This window comes from Bubalus bubalis, chromosome 4 (genome assembly GCF_019923935.1).
Source record: "Bubalus bubalis isolate 160015118507 breed Murrah chromosome 4, NDDB_SH_1, whole genome shotgun sequence".
Lineage (NCBI taxonomy): Eukaryota > Metazoa > Chordata > Mammalia > Artiodactyla > Bovidae > Bubalus > Bubalus bubalis.
This window is the reverse complement of record NC_059160.1, coordinates 115,011,230-115,032,796: the sequence shown is the minus strand read 5'-3', so window position 1 is coordinate 115,032,796 and position 21,567 is coordinate 115,011,230. Positions and strand designations below refer to the sequence as shown.

The window sequence follows — 21,567 nt, the reverse complement described above, 5'->3', positions numbered from 1 at the left end:
GATACAGAATAAGCCACTTTGACAAGGTTAAGCAGAGAAAGTAATTATTACAGCAAATAATGTAGCTGACAGAATGGACGAGGGTGCTGTAAAAACAGTCCTAGAGCAAAGTCCAGATCTGGCTGATTCTGTGTAAGAAATGCTAGCAACAGGATTTTTCTACAGCTGCTGGCTGTCAGGAAGTCTAGAAAGCTACTGCTAAACTGCACCCCCCAGAAGCTGTACATGTCTGGTGCCACACTACCAGTAAAAATGGGAACAATGCGGAAGCAGTTCCCACGTGTTACTCATCTCCAAGTGATCAGAGGGTTGATATATAACTGACCTAAACCATAAAAGGACAATTCTGACTGCTGGGAGGAGAACATAATGCAAGGGCAGGGGAGGAAGCAAGCAGACCGCTGGGGAGATCGTCACCATATTCCAGGTGAGAGGTAAAGATTGATGGGTGAGAAGTGGTTGAACTCTGGGTGTATTTCAAGGGTGACTCCTAGATCTTGACCTGAGAATTTTGGGGCCTCGGCTGTAGCATAACTGAGATAGGAAAGATCGTAGGTAGAAATCATAATCGAGCAACGTGCCGGGGTGTCTGCAGTGCAGAAAGTCTAACTCTGATGACAGGTGTTTGCGGCAAACTTCCCTGGTGACTCAGACGGCAAAGCGTCTGCCTACAATGCAGGAGACCTGGGTTCAGTCCCTGGGTCGGGAAGATTTCCTGGAGAAGGAAATGGCAACCCACTCTAGTACTCTTGCCTGGAAAATCCCATGGACGGAGGAACCTGGTGGGCTACAGTCCATGGGGTTGCAAAGAGTTGGACACGACTGAGCGACTTCACTTTCACTTTCAAGGGTTTATTGAAAGTTGACTTTGCAGAGCTGTGTGGTCTTATGTAAGGCAGTTGTGGGCAATTGACAGAGAAGTTTGAGTTACTAATCTAATTTGATATGGTTTGCTCTGCTTGAGGAAGAAAACACTGGTGCCTCGGGAGGAAGCAGTCTACATTGTTGTCAGCTGCCTCTCTCCCTGATCAATTTGATCTGTAGGTCTCCAGCATTTGTACCAGCTGCTGCTGCTGCTGCTGCTGCTAAGTCGCTTCAGTCATGTCCTACTCTGTGCGACCCCATAGAGGGCAGCCCACCAGGCTCCCCCATCCCTGGGATTCTCCAGGCAAGAACAATGGAGTGGGTTGCCATTTCCTTCTCCAATGCATGAAAGTGAAAAGTGAAAGTGAAGTCGCCCAGTCCTGTCCGACTCTTTGCGACCCCATGGACTGCAGCCTACCAGGCTCCTCCGTCCATGGAATTTTCCAGGCAACAGTACTGGAGTGGGATACCATTGCCTTCTCTGATTTGTATGAGAGCAGATGTCAAATGAAGTCTTTCTCTTGAAATGTGTACCTAAGGCTCAAGCCCCTGAAGTCTGGTCGCCATCTAGGTAGTGGGGGAGGGCTTGGTATGGTCCCTTTCAAGGAGATCAAGAGCAGTCTTTGTTCTTACAGGTTCCAAATCAGAAGTGTGGGGAAAAAGTCAGAGCCATTAGTTTGGAGAATCCAGACATCTGAGGAAATTAGAATTCAGGATTCAGTCCAGTTTACAGGTACATACAAAGTCTCAAAGACAAAATTAACAGGATTAGAATCTAATAGAAGGGTACAAACATAAATTTTCTCTATACTATCATCCCCATTTTTTATCAAAAATAATCTTAGTAAAACTAATTTGTTTTCACTAAAGTTAGCCTGATAATTTATAATGACTATATAAGATCTTTTTAAGACTGCTTTGCTAAAGCAAGGTGCTGGGTTGACTTTTCCAAGAAGCTTTATTGGCTCCATAAGTGAAAGTGAAGTCGCTCAGTCGTGTCCTACTCTTTGCGACACCGTGGACTGCAGCCTACCAGGCTCCTCTGTCCATGGGATTCTCCAGGCAAGAGTACTGGAGTGGGGTGCCATTTCCTTCTCCAGGGTATCTTCCCAACCCAGGGATCAAACCCAGGTCTCCCTCATTGCAGGCAGACACTTCAACCTCTGAGCCACTTTATTGGCTCCATAAAGCTAACCTCAATTCCCTAAAGCTGTCTGGTCATATCTGAGTTTATGCTTCTCTCTCTCAAGTATGACAATCCAGTCAAACCCTTGGTAATTAAACCACTTGGGTCATTTCAGGGGCTCTGAAAAGTTCTGGTACTGTGGTCCTTTATGTCTCAGTGCAGAAAAGAAATCAGAGGGAGGCAAAGTGATAGATAAGAAGTGATTTATTAGAGCAGAATGCTTGTGAGGTTTACAACTGTCACGCCCTGAGAACTTACCAGGCTATAGTTTTATAATCAAAGGAAAAGTGGGGAGGGGAGGAGGCCTTCTTTGTCTTTCTTTTTTTTTTTTTCTTTGTCTTTCTTGAGCGGAAGTCATGCTTTCATTAACAGCTCCTCCTCCTGATTGAGCAGAGGTGTTTTCTTTTCCATACATGTTCAAGTTAGGTCCACAAATTATCGTTTATCATGTGTGCAGAGAGCATGTCCCAGGGATCATTAACTTACTGAGCTCAGTGGGCAGGATGTGGGTCTCATGCCACTGTTGCGTTATTGTTTGGTTTCATGTCTCATGCTTCCGTTGCGTGGTTTCGTTGCTAAGCAAGCCTGCTTGGTTGTGTGGTAAAGCAAGCCTGCTCTCTTGAGCCATCGTTTAACTTACAGGTAAACTTTTCTACTTATAGGCCCCTGATGGGATTAACTAATCACCTACTTTGTCCCTTTACTCTGTCCTTGTCAGTAATACAGCAAATATTTCCAACTGTGTCCTGTTATAAAAGACCAGATGCTTAATGAACTTATGCAAATAACTTAACTCTATTGCCATGAAAAGAATACTTAAGGGTTTCCAAATTCAAGAGGGATCAGGTAGAGAGAAAAAGTAAATATTTCATCTTTGTTTACTAGGGTATACTTTACCAAAATGCTGCAAGACATAGATAGCTTGAGAGAAGTTTCCTTAACTTTGGAAAAGCATAATATAAAGGAACTGGCAAAGTTTAAAACAAAATGTCATAAAAATTATAATCATCCTCCCAGTTTGCTCAGTCTGATGTAATTAATATTTGTTCTGCTTGAATCTAGTTTTTTCATTAGTTCTGGCAAGTTTAACCTAATTTAATTTTATGATCTTAACCTTCACAGAAGCCAGTACCTGTCAAAATCCTTTCCATGAATTTCTCTGAATATGAAATATTTTTGCAGAAACACTTTTACAAAAGCACCTGAGTAAAACAGTAACTTTCTGTAAATGACAAAAGACTTTGAGTGCATTATAATGGAATTTGGAAGGTATTTTGTTTTTTTGGTGACACATGTTTTATGATAATATCTGATCAGTTCTCCCTAGATGGTTGTTCACTTGCTCTCTGTACATCCCTTGCTCTATCAGTCTCTGCTTTACCTTCACCCTACTCACAGGACTAATCTTTCCTCTTGCTGGTAGATCCTAATCAGTGCATGCCTACATACTTGCCCCAGGCCCAGCTTTATGATAGCTCTAAAGATTAGGAATACCTTATCCAAAGGACAAAAAGAGGTGCTCCTCTGCTGGTTTCCCTGGTAACCAAAGAGCCAACCTGAGGTCAATTCCCTTTATAACTGGTAACTTCTCCTCCCCCCACCAATCCCTCACCATCCCATAGCAAAGACTACTGCCATTCTTGCCTTCTGTCTGTCACACAGGGTGGAGTATTGCTCCAGGATCTTGCTTCAGACATATAAGATCCCCCTTTAAAGGATGTCTCTGTCACTGACTCTGAAATAAGGAAGAAATTTTGTTTGCTATTTCAAGTTAATCATGAAAGTAATATTGCTTATCAGCTTGAATTATACAAAATAGCCCGCCTCTGGGAACTTTGCCTCTCAGAAAACATCATGGCCAGGCCCAGCTGTGAATGACTGCAGGTGCAAAGAAATGAACACACTCCCTCCAGAGGCTAGTGGGAACTAGCAAATGCTCGACTTCACTCCCCTGACTCTTAGCAGAAAGTGGTCTGAATTCTAACTCTGGCAAGATGGTCCTGTGAGACAGGAGCTCATTTTCTCTCTGCTGGCTTTCCAAATAAAGTCACCATTCCTTGCACTAACAGTTCCTCTTTTGATTTTTTTGCCCTGTTCTGTGACAAGCAGTACGATCTTGGACTAGGTAACAAATGTTGGTACAGCCAGCCAGAATCCTTGCTATTCCTTGGCTAGCCGGCCTGGCTTGGGAATTTTCTGTTAAGGACCTAGCAGATGCCAGGACCTCCTATCCTGAGGATCTCATCTTCAAAATTCCCCAAAGCAGCACTGGCTGCCCCAACACTTGGCAGCTGGAACAGGGCAATGGTATCTCTTTAAACTTTAGTTCCCTCATTTATTCGTTTTTGGTCATGCCATGAGGCATGCGGGATCTTAGTTCCCCAACCAGGGAACGAGCCCAGGCCCTCAGCACTGGAAGCATGGAGTCTTAACCACTGCACTGCCAGGTGGAATAAGGAATCAGCATATGGGAACGGCCACAGGCTTCATCAAGAAGGGCAGGTCACTCCGGTGTTTACAGATAGAGATTTTATTTCCTCTCCATTTGGGCCTTTTTCTTCAGACTGTCTTGTACCTGAGCTGGGTATCCTGTTGGAGAGTGGAAAGAGCTGCTGGACTTTTACAGCTCGGCTTGTGACGTGGTTTATCTGTTTCTTTGGATGCTAGGATTTGTGTGTGCAGTTTGTGTTTTGTCTGTCTTGAATTTGTGTCTTTGAAAACAGATAATGTTTCTATGATCTCTAAAGAAAGCCTTCTAAGGCACGTTTTGGATAAGTGACCTGATTACAGCTGTGAACATGGGTGAGATAAAGATGCTATATTGTATAATAACAACGTGTGACCACAGTACTTTTTAGGATCTCTAAAAGGAGTTTGGGCAGGATGATGTGAGGACCCCGTGGGATGCGTACTGATCTTCTTGCTCAGTTATTTATGTTGCTTATGGTTTCCTGTGTCATTGGTATCTGTAAAACCCAAGACCAAAGTTGAGGGTTTATTTAGGATTTTCTGTTTGACTGTGGTCCTTTAGGTCCTTTTGAGGTTTTCATTTTATTTTGCTTAGTATGCTTTCTCCATGCGTTCATGTCAGTCGCTCAGTTGTGTCCGATTCTTTTGTGTCCCTAGGTACTGTAGCCTGCCAGCCTCCTCTGTCCATGGGGTTTTCCCGGCAAGAATACTGGAGCGGGTTGCCATTTCCTCCTCCAGGGTATCTTCCAACCCAGCAATTGAACCTGCATCTCCTGCATTGCTTGCAGATTCTTTTCACTGAGCCACCCAGAAAGCGAGTTTCTTCATATACACTCAAATTAGTTCTGTGATATTTAAAATATTTATTGATGTCACATGGAGGAAAAGAACAGGAAAAAAACAAAACCAAACCTGTTCTTGTCCCCGAGTGGGACATTTCCAGGAAGAAAGTCTCCAGTTGGTTCCTAAAAATCAGCTAAAACTACAAATAGAAATGGACATGCCTTTCCCATGTTGCTGCTGCTGCTAAGTCACTTCAATCGTGTCCTACTCTGTGCGACCCCATAGACGGCAGCCCACCAGGCTCCTCCGTCCCTGGGATTCTCCAGGCAAGAACACTGGAGTGGGTTGCCATTTCCTTCTGCAATGCATGAAAGTGAAAAGTGAAAAGGAAGTCGTTCAGTCATGTCCGACTCTTCGCGAACCCATGGACTGCAGCCTACCAGGCCCCTCCGTCCATGGGATTTTCCAGGCAAGAGTACTGGAGTGGAGTGCCATTGCCTTCTCCGAGATTGCCTCTAGGCTAACATAAAAACAATAAAAGCCTCTCCTGTGGCAGAAACAGGAACCTGAAGGGAAGAAGCCCAGGAGCTTCCTTAGACTTGAGACACCTAATTCCCCATAGGAGTTCCACTTAAAACTATAGAGAACAAGCTCATTGTACTTCCTGATGTCTTCCATCAGGACAGCTTGACATCAGAGTCTAAAAATAACCCCAAAATTGCTTTAGAACCTCCCAAGGTGGGAACTCAACACAGAGGAAACTGCCCCACCAAGGACTGGAAAAGAGACTTTACTCAAATGCTTTGAGCTGCAGGACATTTCAGATAACCTTCTAGTGTTTGTGGATTCTTGTTTAGAATGTGTGTGTGAGCTTTATGGTTGAGTTGTGTCTGACTCTTTGCGATCCCATGGACTGTAGCCTGCCAGGCTCCTCCATCCATGGGAATTCTCCAGGCAAGAACACAGGAGTGGGTTGCCATGCCCTTCTCCAGGGGATCTTCCCAACCCAGGGATCAAACCCAGATCTCCTGTATTGTGGATTCTTTACGATCTGAACCACCCTCCTCCAGGGAAGACCAAGAATACTAGAGTGGGTAGTCTGTGCCTTCCCTAGGGGATCTTCCCGACCCAGGAGTCCAACCAGGGTCTCCTTCATTGCTGGTGGATTCTTTAACAGCTGAGCTACCAGGGAAACCCTTTTTTCAGATAGTGAGAAGCATATCCCACTGGACAGAAAGTCTGAAGTCATTAAAGTCCTCCTAAGAGAAATTTGGGCTTCCCTGGTGGCTCAGAGGTTAAAGCGTCTACCTGCAATGCGGGAGACCTGGGTTCGATCCCTGCTACCGTCCAAGCGGTCGCAAAGAGTCAGACATGACTGAGCGACTTCACTTTTATTTTTCAAGAGAAATTATCCCAATTGTGGTTAAGGCATTGAAACTACTTTCATCCCAGAGACCACAATCAGTAGGAAGAGCTATGAAACTGAATTATACATTTAAAAAGGAACATCTCTAAAACATGTCCAGACTAATGTAACTTGGGACAAGGCTTTCCCAGTTGCCCGACTACAGATCAGTGGGTCTAAGAAGCAGGCTTCAATTAAGCCGCTTTGAAATACTATATGGTAGGCCATTTCCAGGTGTCTCTGCCCAAGCAAGAGAATCCATAGACACTCTAAGACAGTGGTCCCAACCTTTTTGGTACCAGGGACCAGTTTTGTGAAAGATGATTTTTCCACAGATCGGGGCAGAGGGGTAGGTTTAGGTGATGATGCAGTTGATAGGAGCTGCAGACACTCGCTGGCCCTGCCCTCACCCACGCTGTGCCACCTGGTTCCTAAAAGGTGGTGGGCCAGTCTACAGCCCGGGGGTTGGGGACCGCTGCTGTAGGATACCCAGCAGTTGCCTATTATATTAAACTTTGGGCACAATACTAACTTCTTCATGAATTTGCCTCCAACAGGTCTGCCTATCTACATGAAGTAGATGGTAATTTCTCTGTAGCTGGAGTAAGAGTCAATCAATTTTTTTTAATTTATGTCTAACTAAATAGCACAGGAATTTACTACATGTATTGGGAACTGGAACTCAAGCCCCAAGTTCAACTACGAATTAGACAACTAAGTGCCAAGAGGATTCATCTGCTTCAAGTAGTTGTAGCTAAAAAGGAACAGACTAAAGAGACTAAGGAATATTCATTACTTCCATTCAGCAGCAAGTAGACAGAAAGTTTATCACCCCTTTCCCCACAAGATGATGGAATGGGCATTGATAGTAGGAAATTGTAATAGGGACAAATGTTTTGTATTTCAAGTTAATCACCAAAGGGCTTTTGCCTATCAGCTTAAGTTATACATAAGGGTCCATCTATGAGAATTTTGCCTCCAAGTAATGAGCATTAGGGGCTTCCCAGGTGGTGCTAGTGGTAAAGAACCCAGCTGCTAATGCAGGAGACATAAGAGACTTGAATTCAATCCCAGGGTCCGGAAGATCCCTGAAGCAGGACATGGCAACCCAGTCCAGTATTCTTGCCTGGAGAATCCTATGGACACAGTCCTTTATGGAGGGCTACAGTCCATAGGATCACAAAGAGTCAGACACAACCGAAATGACTAGCACAAATGCACGCAATGAGCATTTGTTTACCTCACAGAACTCCCTGACCAGGCCCATCTGTCAGACAGGAAGACATGAACATATCACCTCTGGAGGCTGATAGGAACCAGGAAATGTTTGACTTTACTCCCTCCCCTTTTTGTATAAAAGAAACCTGAATTTTAACTCAGGCAAGATGGTTCTTTGAGACACAAACACACCATCTTGGTTTTCTGGCTTTCCAGATAAAGTCACTATTCCTTGCCCCAACAACTTGTCTCCCAAGTTGGCCTGCCATATGGTATACAACAAAAAAGAAACAGTGAGCAGTATGACTTAGACTGGGTACAACTCTGGGCTCTTTCTTTGGTCTTGAGGCTGCACAAGTACAGGGCTTGCAGGCCTGTGGATTGCAGCCTAATAGATAGTAACTGAAATTAGGTCTAATAGTATTCAGTTGAGCCACTCAGTCCTGTCTGGCTCTTTGTGACCCCATGGACTCCAGCACACCAGGCTTTCTTGTCCATCACCAACTCGCAGGGCTTGCTCAAACTCATGTCCATCCAGTGGGTGATGCCATCAAACCATCTCATCCTCTGTCATCTCCTTTTCCTCCCACCTTTGATCTCTCCCAGCATCAGGGTCTTTTCCAATGAGTCAACCCTTTGCATCAGGTGGCCAAAGTATTGGAGCTTCAGCATCAGTCCTTCCAATGAATATTCAGGGTTGATTGCCTTTAGGATTGACTGGTTTGGTCTTCTTGCAGTCCAAGGAACTCTCAAGAGTCTTCTCCAACACCACAGTTCAAAACATCAATTGTTTGGCATTCAGCTTTCTTTATGGTCCAATTCTTACATCCATACATGACTACTAGAAAAACAACAGCTTTGACTAGATGGACCTTTGTTGGCAAAGTAATATCTGTTTTTTAATATGCTGTCTAGGTTTGCAATAGCTTTTCTTCCAAGGAGCAAGTGTCTTTTAATTTCATGGCTGCAGTCACCATCTGCAGTGATTTGGGAGTCCAAGAAAATAAAGTCTGTCACTGTTTCCACTGTTTCCCCATCTGTTTGCTATGAAGTGACAGGACCAGATGCCATGATCTTCATTTTTTGAATGTTCAGTTTTAAGTCAACTTTTTCACTCTCCTCTTTCATCTTCATCAAGAGACTCTTTAGTTCTTCTTCACTTTCTGCCATAAGGGTGGGGTCATCTGCATATCTGAGGTTATTGATATTTCTCCCAGAAATCTTGATTCCAGCTTGGGCTTCATCCAGCCCAGAGTTTCACATGATGCACTCTCAGTTCAGTTCAGTTCAGTTCAGTTGCTCAGTCGTGTCTGACTCTTTGCGACCCCATGAATTGCAGCACGCCAGCCCTCCCTGTCCATCCCCAACTCCCAGAGTTCACTCAAACTCACGTCCATCGAGTCAGTGATGCCATCCAGCCATCTCATCCTCTGTCGTCCCCTTTTCCTCCTGCCCCCAATCCCTCCCAGCATCAGAGTCTTTTCCAATGAGTCAACTCTTCGCATGAGGTGGCCAAAGTACTGGAGTTTCAGCTTTAGCATCATTCCTTCCAAAGAAATCCCAAGGCTGATCTCCTTCAGAATGGACTGGTTTGGTCTTCTTGCAGTCCAAGGAACTCTCAAGAGTCTTCTCCAACACCACAGTTCAAAAGCATCAATTCTTCAGTGCTCAGCCTTCTTCACGGTCCAACTCTCACATCCATACATGACCACTTGAAAAACCATAGCATTGACTAGACGAACCTTTGTTGGCAAAGTAATGTCTCTGTTTTTGAATATGCTATCTAGGTTGGTCATAACTTTCCTTCCAAGGAGTAAGCATCTTTTAATTTCGTGGCTGCAGTCACCATCTGCAGTGATTTTGGAGCCCAGAAAAATAAAGTCTGACACTGTTTCCACTGTTTCCCCATCTATTTCCCATGAAGTGATGGGGCTGGATGCCATGATCTTCATTTTCTGAATGTTGAGCTTTAAGCCAACTTTTTCACTCTCCTCTTTCACTTTCATCAAGACGCTTCTTAGTTCCTCTTCACTTTCTGCCATAAGGGCAGTGTCATCTGCATATCTGAAGTTATTGATATTTCTCCCGGAAATCTTGATTCCAGCTTGTGCTTCTTCCAGTTCAGTGTTTCTCATGATGTACTCTGCATCTAAGTTAAATAAACAGGGTGACAATATACAGCCTTGACGTACTCCTTTTCCTATTTGGAAAAAGTCTGTTGCTCCATATCCAGTTCTAACTGTTGCTTCCTTACCTGCATACAAATTTCTCAAGAGGCAGATCAGATGGTCTGGTATTCCCATCTCTTTCAGAATTTTCCACAGTTTCTTGTGATCCACACAGTCAAAGGCTTTGGCATAGTCAATAAAGCAGAAATAGATGTTTTTCTGGAACTCTCTTGCTTTTTCCATGATCCAGCGAATGTTGGCAATTTGATCTCTGGTTCCTCTGCTTTTTCTAAAACCAGCTTGAACATCAGAAGTTCACGGTTCACATATTGCTGAAGCCTGGCTTGGAGAATTTTGAGCATTACTTTACTAGCGTGTGAGATGAGTGCAATTGTGCGGTAGTTTGAGCATTCTTTGGCATTGCCTTTCTTTGGGATTGGAATGAAAACTGACCTTTTCCAGTCCTGTGGCCACTGCTGAGTTTTCCAAATTTGCTGGCATATTGAGTGCAGCACTTTCACAGCATCATCTTTCAGGATTTGGAATAGCTCAACTGGAATTCCATCACCTCCACTAGCTTCGTTCGTAGTGATGCTTTCTAAGGCACACTTGACTTCACATTCCAGGATGTCTGGCTCTAGGTCAGTGATCACATCATCATGATTATCTGGATCGTGAGGATCTTTTTTGTACAGTTCTTCTGTGTATTCTTGCCATCTCTTCTTAATATCTTCTGCTTCTGTTAGGTCCGTACCATTTCTGTCCTTTATTGAGCCCATCTTCGTGTGAAATTTTCCCTTGGTATCTCTAATTTTCTTGAAGTGATCTCTAGTCTTTCCCATTCTGTTGTTTTCCTCTATTTCTTTGCATTGATCACTGAAGAAGGCTTTCTTATCTCTTCTTGCTATTCTTTGGAACTCTGCATTCAGATGCTTATATCTTTCCTTTTCTCCTTTGCTTTTCGCTTCTCTTCTTTTCACAGCTATTTGTAAGGCCTCCCCATACAGCCATTTTGCTTTTTTGCATTTCTTTTCCATGGGGATGGTCTTGATCCCTGTCTCCCGTACAATGTCACAAACCTCATTCCATAGTTCATCAGGCACTCTATCAAATCTAGGCCCTTAAATCTATTTCTCACTTCCACTGTATAATCATAAGGGATTTGATTTAGGTCATACCTGAATGGTCTAGTGGTTTTCCCTACTTTCTTCAATTTCAGTCTGAATTTGCCTTATTAGGAGTTCATGATCTGAGCCACAGTCAGCTCCTGGTCTTGTTTTTGCTGACTGTATAGAGCTTCTCCATCTTTGGCTGCAAAGAATATAATCAATCTGATTTCGGTGTTGACCATCTGGTGATGTCCATGTATAGAGTCTTCTCTTGTGTTGTTGGAAGAGGGTGTTTGTTATGACCAGTGTATTTTCTTGGGAAAACTCTGTTAGTCTTTGCCCTGCTTCATTCCATATTCCAAGGCCAAATTTGCCTGTTACTCCAGGTGTTTCTTGACTTCCTACTTTTGCACTCTAGTCCCCTATAATGAAAATGACATCTTTTTTGGGTGTTAGTTCTAAAAGGTCTTGTAGGTCTTCATAGAACCGTTCAACTTCAGCTTCTTCAGTGTTACTGGTTGGGGCATAGACTTGGATTACTGTGATATTGAATGGTTTGCCTTGGAAACGAACAGAGATCATTCTGTCGTTTTTGAGATTGCATCCAAGTACTGCATTTCGGACTCTTTTGTTGACCATGATGGCTACTCCATTTCTTCTGAGGGATTCCTGCCCACAGTAGTAGATATAATGGTCATCTGAGTTAAATTCACCCATTCCAGTCCATTTTAGTTTGCTGATTCCTAGAATGTCGACATTCACTCTTGCCATCTCTTGTTTGACCACTTCCAATTTGCCTTGATTCATGGACCTGACATTCCAGGTTCAAGCAGATTAAGAGGACAAAATCAAGTTTAATATGTACATATGGGGAATGCACGTAGCATAAGAAACTCCAAAGATAGAAGGCAAGATGAGGTATATAAGTCATCTTGGACCTAGGAGAAGGAGGTAGAGGTCTAAGACTTCTAGGAGAAGTAAGATAATCCACATGAAGACAAAAAGAGTTAATGCATGATCAACAAGTGTTTGCTGGGCCATCTAGAGACAGTGGGACTCAAGAGAGGACATTGATCAAACAGACCTTGTTATGTTCTTTCCCGTCTACCATACCTAGCTTACAACATACTGTAGTTATTTATCAAGTTCCCGGAGATGGTGAAGGACAGGGAAGCCCGGCATGCTATAGCCCATAGGGTGGCAAAGAGTCTACAATGACTGAGTGACTGAACAGCACCAAGAGTTATCTATGGTGATAACTCCTTCTTAGAATGGGCCTTCTGTCTGAAAGTCTCTAGGCAATTAGAAGGACAGTCAAATGTTCTTTCTGAGTCTTTTGGGCCTTGCTTGTTTTCAGTATGAATTAATCTGCATGCCAGATATGCATCTTGGGGCAGCCTTCCCGGAACCCCATCAGTTCCCTCTAATGAAACTTCCTTAATAATTTCATATGTAAAAAACTGACCTGGTGACTGTACAGAAAAAAGTAAGTAATAAATTGGTAAAATTGCAAAGAAAGAAAATAACATAGATTAGAATGATATTGTTCAGTCACTCAGTCGTGTCTGACTCTTTGCAAACCCATGGACTGTAGCACGCCAGGCTTCCCTGTCCATGACCAACTCCCAGAGTATACTCAAACTCATGTCCATCGAGTCAGTGATGCTATCTCACCATCTCATCATCCCCTTCTCCTCCTGCCTTCAATCTTTCCCAGCATCAAAGTCTTTTCTAATGAGTCAACTCTTTGCATCAGGTGGCCACAGTATTGGAGCTTCAGTATCAGTCCTTCCAATGAATATTCAGGGTTGGTTGCCTTTAGGATTAACTGGTTTGATCTCCTTGCAGTCCAAGACACACTCAAGAGTCTTCTCCAACACCACAGTTCAAAAGTATCAGTGCTCAGTTGGACCACAAAGAAGGCTGAGTGCTGAAGATTTGATGCTTTTGAACTGTGGTACTGGAGAAAATTCTTGAGTCTCTTGGACAGCAAGGAGATCAAACCAGTCTATCCTAAAGGAAATGAACCCTGAATATTCACATCTGTACATGACTACTGGAAAAACCATAGCTTTGACTAGACGGACCTTTGTTGGCAAAATAGTGTCTCTGCTTTTAAATATGCTATCTAGGTTGGTCATAGCTTTTCTTCCAAGGAGCAAGCATCTTTTAATTTCATGGCTACAGTCACCATCTGCAGTGATTTTGGAGCCCAAGAAAATAAAGTCTGTCACTGTTTCCATTGTTTCCCCATCTATTTGCCATGAAGTGATGCGACCGGATGCCATGATCTTAGTTTTTTGAATGTTGCATTTTAAACCAACTTTTTCACTCTCCTTTTCCACTTTCATCAAGAGGCTTTTAGTTCTTCACTTTCTGCCATAAGGGTGGTGTCATCCATCCTAGGGTGGTGCATATCTGTGGTTATTGATATTTCTCCCAGCAATCTTGATTCCAACTTGGGCTTCATTCAGCCCAGCTTTTCTCATGCTATACTCTGCATATAAGTCAAATAATCAAGGTGACAGTATATAGCCTTGACATACTCTTTTCCCAGTTTGAAACCAGTCCTTTGTTCCATGTCTGGGTCTGTTGCTTCTTGACCTGCATAAACATTTCTCAGCAGGCAGGTAAGGTGTTCTGGTATTCCATCTCTTTAAGAATTGTCCACAGTTTCCTGCAATCCACATAGTCAAAGGGGCTTCCAGGTAGAGCTAGTGCTAAAGAACCCACTTGCCAATGCAGGAGACATAAGAGATGTGGGTTCCATTCCTGGGAAGGGAAGATCCCCTGGAGGAAGGCATGGCAACTCACTCCAATATTCTTTTCTGGAGAATTTCCATGGACAGAGGAGCCTGGCAGGCTGCAATCCATAGGGTTGCACAGAGTTGGACATGACAGTAGTGACTTAGCATACAGGTATGCACACAGTCAAAGGTGTTAGCATAGTCAGTGAAGCAGAAGTAGACGTTTTTCTGAAATTCTCTGCTTTTTCTATGATCCAGTGGATGTTGGCAATTTGATCTCTAGTTCCTCGGCTGCTGCTGCTGCTGCTGCTAAGTCACTTCAGTCGTGTCTGACTCTGTGCGACCTCATAGACGGCAGCCCACCAGGCTCCCCTGTCCCTGGGATTCTCCAGGCAAGAACACTGGAGTGGGTTGCCATTTCCTTCTCCAATGCATGAAAGTGAAAAGTGAAAGTGAAGTCGCTCAGCCGTGTCCGACTCTTAGCGACCCCATGGACTGCAGCCCACCAGGCTCCTCCGTCCATGGGATTTTCCAGGCAAGAGTACTGGAGTGGGGTGCCATTGCCTTCTCCTCTGCCTTTTCTAAATCCAGCTTATACATCTGGAAGTTCTCGGTTCATATATTGTTGAAGCTTGAAGGATTTTGAGCATGATTCTGCTAGCATGTGAAATGAGTGCAATTGTATGGTAGTTTGAACATTCTTTGCCATTGCCCTTCTTTGGGATTTGAATAAAAACTGACATTTTCCAGTCCTGTGGCCATGGTGGAGTTTTCCAAATTGCTGGCATATTGAGTGCAGCACTTTCACAGCATCATCTTTTAGGATTTGAAATAGCTCAGCTGGAATTCCATCACCTCCATTAGCATTGTTCATAGTAATGCCTCCTAAGGCCCACTGGACTTCATACTTTGGGATGTCTGGCTCTAGGTGAGTGATCACACCATCGTGGTTATCTGGGTCATTTGGATCTTTTTTGTATAGTTCATCTGTGTATTCTTGCCACTCCTTCTTAATATCTTCTGCTTCTGTTAGGTCCATACCATTTCTGTCCTTTATTGAGCCCATCTTGCATGAAATGTTCCCTTGGTATCTCTGATTTTCTTGAAGAGTTCTATAGTCTTTCCCATTCTATTATTTTCCTCTATTTCATTGCATTGTTCACTTCAGAAGACTTTTTTTTATCTCTTCTTGCTATTCTTGGGAACTCTGCATTCAGACGGATATATCTTTCCTTTTCTCCTTTGCCATTTCCTTCTCTTTTCTCAGCTATTTGTAAGGCTTCCTCAGACAACCATTTTGCCTTTTTGCATTTCTTTTTCTTGGGTATGGTTTTGGTCCCCGCCTCCTGTACAGTGTTATGAACTTCTGTCCATAGTTCTTCAGGCACTCTGTCTATCAGACCTAATCCCTTGAATCTATTTTGTCGCTTCCACTGTATAATAGTAAGGGATTTTATGTAGGTCATACCTGAATGACATAGTGGTTTTCCCTACTTTCTTCTATTTAAGTCTGAATTTTGCAGTAAGGAGATCATGATCTTAGCCACAGTCAGCTCCTAGTCTTGTTTTTGTGACTGTAGCTCAGATCATGAACTCTTTATTACAAAATTTAAGATAAACAAACAGAAAATGAAGATGAACAAGCAGAAAAGAACCAACTGGGCAACGTTTCTCCACATCCTGTTACATAAGTTCCCCAACCCTGGGACTGAAAGGTTTTTGCTATGAGCCACGTGCAATGCCAGGATTCATGGCCTCTGGAGGAGAGGAATTCGATCCAGTGCCAGAGACAAGGATTGCTTGATTGCTCTTGAGTGCTCAGAGCTTATTGTGTAATAAAGTCTTTTTAAAGTATATAAGAGATAGAGAAAGCCTCTGACATAGACATCAGAAGGGGACAAAAAGAGTGCCCCCTTGCTAGTTTTTAGCAAGGAGTTACATACCTATTAGCAAGCTGCTAATTGGAGGAAGGAAATGCCTCAAAACTGAGATTTACACCAGGCCCCTCCCCCACAACATGCATTTTGAGATACCACTGGCCCAGGGTGAGTCATCCCTGGCCACAAAACGACTGGCACGAATCTTGAAGAAAGGCAGATGTCCAAGCAAATACATAGTTCATTAATATAGCTTAAGAAAACATTTCCAAGAAAAGCACAGGGGTTAACTCATGGTTTGAGACACAGTTCAGTTCAGGTGGAACCAGATGTCGCCATGACAACGCAGGATTAGAAGAGAAAAGAAAAAACCATCTGCCACTTGTAGTACATTTCCTCCTGCCGCCTGGAGACCTCCGACTTCCCGGCTGAGGCTACTAACACTCTCAGGACTTTGGCCAGAAAAACTGTTAAACTTCTTTTAGCAGATGTAAATTAGATATTATTTGCCCTGCTGGATTCACAAGAAGCGCTATTTTTCACCACTGATTGCACAAGGTCCTCCTTGCTGAATATCAGTGCATTTAGGGCATGATGATTTTAGAGCACCACAAAGGCTAAGCTAGTAACTTCTGAGTGTAGTATTTTCAAGGTTTGCATAGCAGTATTGAAGTCTTTTTCTATTACTGTGAAAAGATTTTTAAGACTGCTTTTTCCAATGTACAGTCTTTAAAGCTTGGGAATAAGAACCTCGGTGCTGAAAAGACCTTGAAATTGTGATACATGGCAGATTCTCTGTGATTTCTCAGCTAGTGTGCTTATCTGGCACAAGTTTATGAGCAAAGTAACTTTTGTTTATAATTTGGCTGGCATTTGCAGTGCAGTGTTTGGTCACAGAAGGACCCTGGCATCCAAACCCACATCATCCTGAACATTTAGGTGGGAACCTTTACACATTTGGTTGTCACATTAAAAAGACAAGAGTGGTTTACAAACAAGGTTAGCATGTTGTGGTTGTTATTGTTGTCGTTCAGTCAATAAGTCATGTCTGACTTCTTGCAACCCCATGGACTGCAGCACGCTAGGCTTCCCTGTCCTTCACTATCTCTGAGCGTTTGCGCAAGTCGCTCAGTCATGTCTGACTCTTTGCGACCCCATGGACTCTACACTCCATGGAATTCTCCAGGCCAGAATATTGGAGTGGGCAGCTGTTGCCTTCTCCAGGGGATCTTCCCAACCCAGGAATCAAACCCAGGTCTCCCGCAGTGCAGGCAGATTCTTTACCAGCTGAGCCACCAGGAAACTCTGAGTTCACTTAAACTCATATTCATTGAGTTGATGATGCCATCCAACCATCTCTGGATGCCCCCTTCTCCTGCTGCCCTCAGTCTTGACGAGCATTAGGGTCTTTTCCAATGAGTCAGCTCTTTACATCAGGTGGCCAAAGTATTGGAGCTTCAGCATCAACATTCTAATGAATATTCAGGACTGATTTCCTTCAGGATTGACTGGTTTGATCTTGCAGTCCAAGGGACTCTCAAGAGTTTTTCTCCAGCACCACAGTTCAAAAGCATCAATTCTTCAGTGCTCAGCCTTTCTTATGGTCCAACTCTCACATCCATACATGATGACTGGAAAAACCAAAGTTTTGACTATATGGACCTTTGTCAGCAAAGTGACAACTGGGTTTTAATACACCATCTAGGTTAATTATAGCTTTTCTTCCAAGGAGCAAACATCTTTTAATTTCATGGCTGCAATCACCATCCACAGTGATTTTGGAGTTCAAGAAAATAAAGTCAGTCACTCTTTCCATTGTTTCCCCATCTATTTGCCCTGATGTGATGGGGCCAGATGCCATGATCTTAGTTTTTTGAGTGTGTCTATGAGATCTAATTCCTTGAATCTATTCATCACCTCCACCGTATCATCATAAGGAATTGATTTAGGTCATACCTGAGTGGTCTAGCTGTTTTCCCTACTTTCTTCAGGTTAAGCCTGAATTTTACATTAAGGAGCTTATGATCTGAGCCACAGTAAGCTCCAAGTCTTGTTTCACTGACTTATATAGAGATTCTCCATCTTCGGCTGCCAAGAATATAATCAATCTGATTCTGGTACTGACCATCTGGTGATGTCTATGTATAGAGTTCTCTCTTGTGTTGTTGGAAGTGGGAGACCATTTTAAGTGGTGCTAAGGACTGACGCTAAAGCTGAAACTCCAATGCGAAGAGTTGACTCATTGGAAGAGACTCTGATTCTGGGAGGAATTGGGGGCAGGAGGAGAAGGGGATGACAGAGGATGAGATGGCTGGATGGCATCACCGACTCGATGCACATGAGTTTGGGTGAACTCCGGGAGTTGGTGATAGACAGGGAGGCCTGGCGTGCTGTGATTCATGGGGTCGCAGAGTCAGACACGACTGAGCGACTGAACTGAACTGAGCTGATGGTGTCCAAACACCTCCATTCTCCATGTGCTCCTGTCAGTCTGTGAGAGAGAAACCGAGAAAAAAATAACTGATATAAGAGGTCGATAATTTGGTTTTGGCAGCTATAAAGCTTATTTGTCACCTAACCAAGTAAGTTTAGATTTTTGATCCACCCAAATATAGTTTATGGTTTGGGGCAGCCTTATCATGGGGACAGCTGCAGTAGCCCAAAGTATACAAGAGTCTTTATTTCTATTTTTTCTGGCTGTGCTGGGTCTTAGTTGTGACACAAGAGATCTTGTATCTTCCTTGCAGAATGCAGGATCTTCTGTGGCAGGTGGGATCTAGTTCCCCATCCCAGGCCACCTGCACTGACGTTGCGGTTTTAGCCCTGGACTACCAGTGAAGTCCGGCAGGTGACTTTTGAGACATCCAGGACATGTGGTGATTTGACAGACATTTGTGCCCAAAAGGGAGATGCTAGAGTCCCTTACAATTTCCTTAAGAGACTCAAAGATTACACCTGTGGAATCAAACCACAGAATTTGTTTTGCGATTTTGTCCTGGTAGGTTACCCAGGAAAGAGACAGTGTCATGTTCGTTTTCAAAGCAAAAGGAAAGCTTTTTACCTGTTATCTTTATCTGGGTAAGGGACAGTCTTTGGGCTTCTGGAGTTTTTCTGGGGCCCAAACGACTCACTAAAGAGAAGCAGAGTGGTGGTTTTCTTGTGGATATCGTACCCGGCCACTCATCCCCCTTCTGTGCTTGGCCCACTTTGTGCTCACATTAGTAGGAACAAAGACTAGTGGAGGCTATTTTGCACTCTCTGGGTGTTGACATAATCAATAGACTGATTAGTTCACGTGGCCAGGGTTCAGTAAATTAGCATAAGGTTTACCCCCTTATGAGAGGGTTAGTAAGAGCAAGACACAAGTTGAAAATGAGCCCACAGTGGAGACTTAGCAGACAAATAGGATAGAAAGAGAAAAGCGTTCTCCAGCTAGGCTTCCAACAAATGCTTAGTACATGTGGAGAAAGGATTCATTAATAAGAAAAGGTGGTTTTCTGTTGTTTTTTCTCTTTAGTGTGTGTATACAGAGAGTCTTAAAAGCAGGGATGGGGAAATAAATGAAAGTGAGGTTTCTTGATGTGTGATCTTGGGAAAGCTGTCCACTTCATGATGCTGGCTACTTCTGGGACCTGGGAATTGGCCCTGGAGATCCTTAAAGTGATCTGGAATATCTGTCTCCTCCAGCTGTCTTGAGAGGGATGTTCTGGGCCTGTTTTGGCATGGTTTGCGTGGATCCAAGAGGGTTCTCCTTTGGGGAGCAGTGTAGGTGGTTCTTAGTACCTCATAAGGTCCTTCCCATGGAGGTAACACCACGTGTTCTCTTCTAAAAAGCTTGATGTACACTTGGTCTCCTGGTTGAAAGAATGGCGAGGCTTATCAGTTGGCAGAGGTCAAGCCCTGTGACCTGTTGGCTATATGTTTCAAGTACACTCATTCTTGAACATAGCTAATCATAACATCAGATTGTTCACTTAAGTTCCCATCCTCTTCACTTAAACCAGAAGAGGGAGGTTTAGAGATGCCAATTGACATTGGGTATCCAGAGACCATTTCAAAAGGGTTCAGTCCATGTGCCCTATTCGGAGTATTCTGGCTCTTTAAAAGGGCCATCAGCACAGATTCTGGCCATTAAAGTCCAGTTTCTGGATCTTTCCTAAAGTTTTTTCTTGTCTAGATTTTTACATTCCACTCTCCTTGACGACTGAGGATGATATGGAGCATGAAATTTTAAAGAGTACCCCAGAGTTTTTGCAAGCAAGTGGTTTATGTTTGTAAAGTTAGCTCCTCAGTCTGATTTAATCCATAAAGGAATGCCACAGTGAGGAATAACCTCAGTTATGAATGTCTTTACCACATGCAAGTCAAATAGGATTCAGTCCATCCCTGAAACATGCAGACAGCAGCAAAATAGTGAGAATAGCATAAAGCTGGGGAAACCCATAAAATTCGTTTGGAGTGTCCCAAAGGGGAAGTGGCATTGGAGGATTTCCTGGGGTATCCCAGGAATTTCTCAGAAGTATGGGGAGGTTTACAAGGAGTGTACAGGGAAATAATTTGGTCAGAAATTTTATGGATGCTGAGGCAAAACCAACTTTCTTGTTCCTTATCTCTCCCCCATCTGCACATTTATCTCACTTGATGGGATATCAGCCAAAAGATTAAAGGAAAGGAGGCTACAGAAAGTCCATTTGGCCTGATGTATCCATCTGGTAATTTTTTGGCACCCTTTTGTGTTCATTTGTCTTCTTCAGATTGTGGGATATTTGCTTAATGGTTGATAATATCAGTCAAGAATAAAAGCAAATGGGGACACTTTACACTCTCTCAGTGTCATGCTGAGAGCTTTGTACTTTTTTCTCTAAAATAAATCCTATTCGCTTGCTACTGTGAAAAAAATAAAAGAATAAAAGCAATGAACCCATGGTTGTTGTCGGGGAAGGGTCGGGGGAAGCGATAATCAGGGAGTTTGGGATGGACATGTACACGCTACTGTATTTAAAATGGATAATCAGCAAGGTCCTACTCTATAGCACAGGGAGCTCTGCTCAATATTATGTGGCAGCCTGGATGGGAGGGGGTTTGGGGGAAAATGGATACATGGCCAGGGCTTCCCCCATGGCTCGGTGGTAAAGCATCTGCCGGCCAACATAGGAGACTTGCAGGAGACAAGGGTTCTATCGCTGGGTAATAGAAGGAAGATTCCCTGGAGGAGGAAATGCAACCCACTCCAGTATTCTTGCCTGGAAAATTCCATGGACAGAGGAACTTGGAGGTAATAATCCATGGAGTCGCAAAGAGTCGGACACAACTGAGCGCACATACCCTATATCTGAAGTAAGGACTTCAATTGTTCCGTGTGATTTAAATGGTGAAGTCCCTTTGCTGTCCACCTGAAATTATCACAACATTAATAGTTAATCAGCTATTACTCCAATATAAAATTAAACTTTTTTAAAATAAATTTTTTTTAAATTGGGTAGAGAAGGAATAAGGGTGTCCATTTGGAGCTTGATGTTTGCTGCTGCTGCTGCTAAGTCACTTCAGTTGTGTCCGACTCTGTGCGACCCCATAGACGGCAGCCCACCAGGCTTCCCCGTCCCTGGGATTCTCCAGGCAAGAACACTGGAGTGGGTTGCCATTTCCTTCTCCAATGCATGAAAGTGAAAAGTGAAAGTGAAGTCGCTCAGTCGTGTCTGACTCTAGCGACCCCATGGACTGCAGCCTACCAGGCTCCTCCA

At 43.5% G+C, this 21,567-nt stretch overlaps 1 protein-coding gene across 4 annotated transcripts in view; it reads left to right on the top strand.

The window, feature by feature from the left end:
* Positions 1–287: 287 nt before the first annotated feature.
* GLIPR1 (GLI pathogenesis related 1) overlaps positions 288–21,567 on the top strand; it is a 67,765-nt gene continuing 46,485 nt past the window's right edge. Inside the window, exons 1-2 of one of the 4 annotated variants that reach the window (XM_025284437.3) lie at positions 331–427; positions 1,500–1,597. The gene's annotated coding sequence lies outside the window, so the exon portion shown is untranslated. Of the gene's footprint in view, positions 428–1,499; positions 1,598–21,567 lie in introns of all 4 variants that reach the window. The other 3 variants (XM_044941931.2, XM_025284436.3, XM_044941930.1) reach the window with 3 other exon arrangements.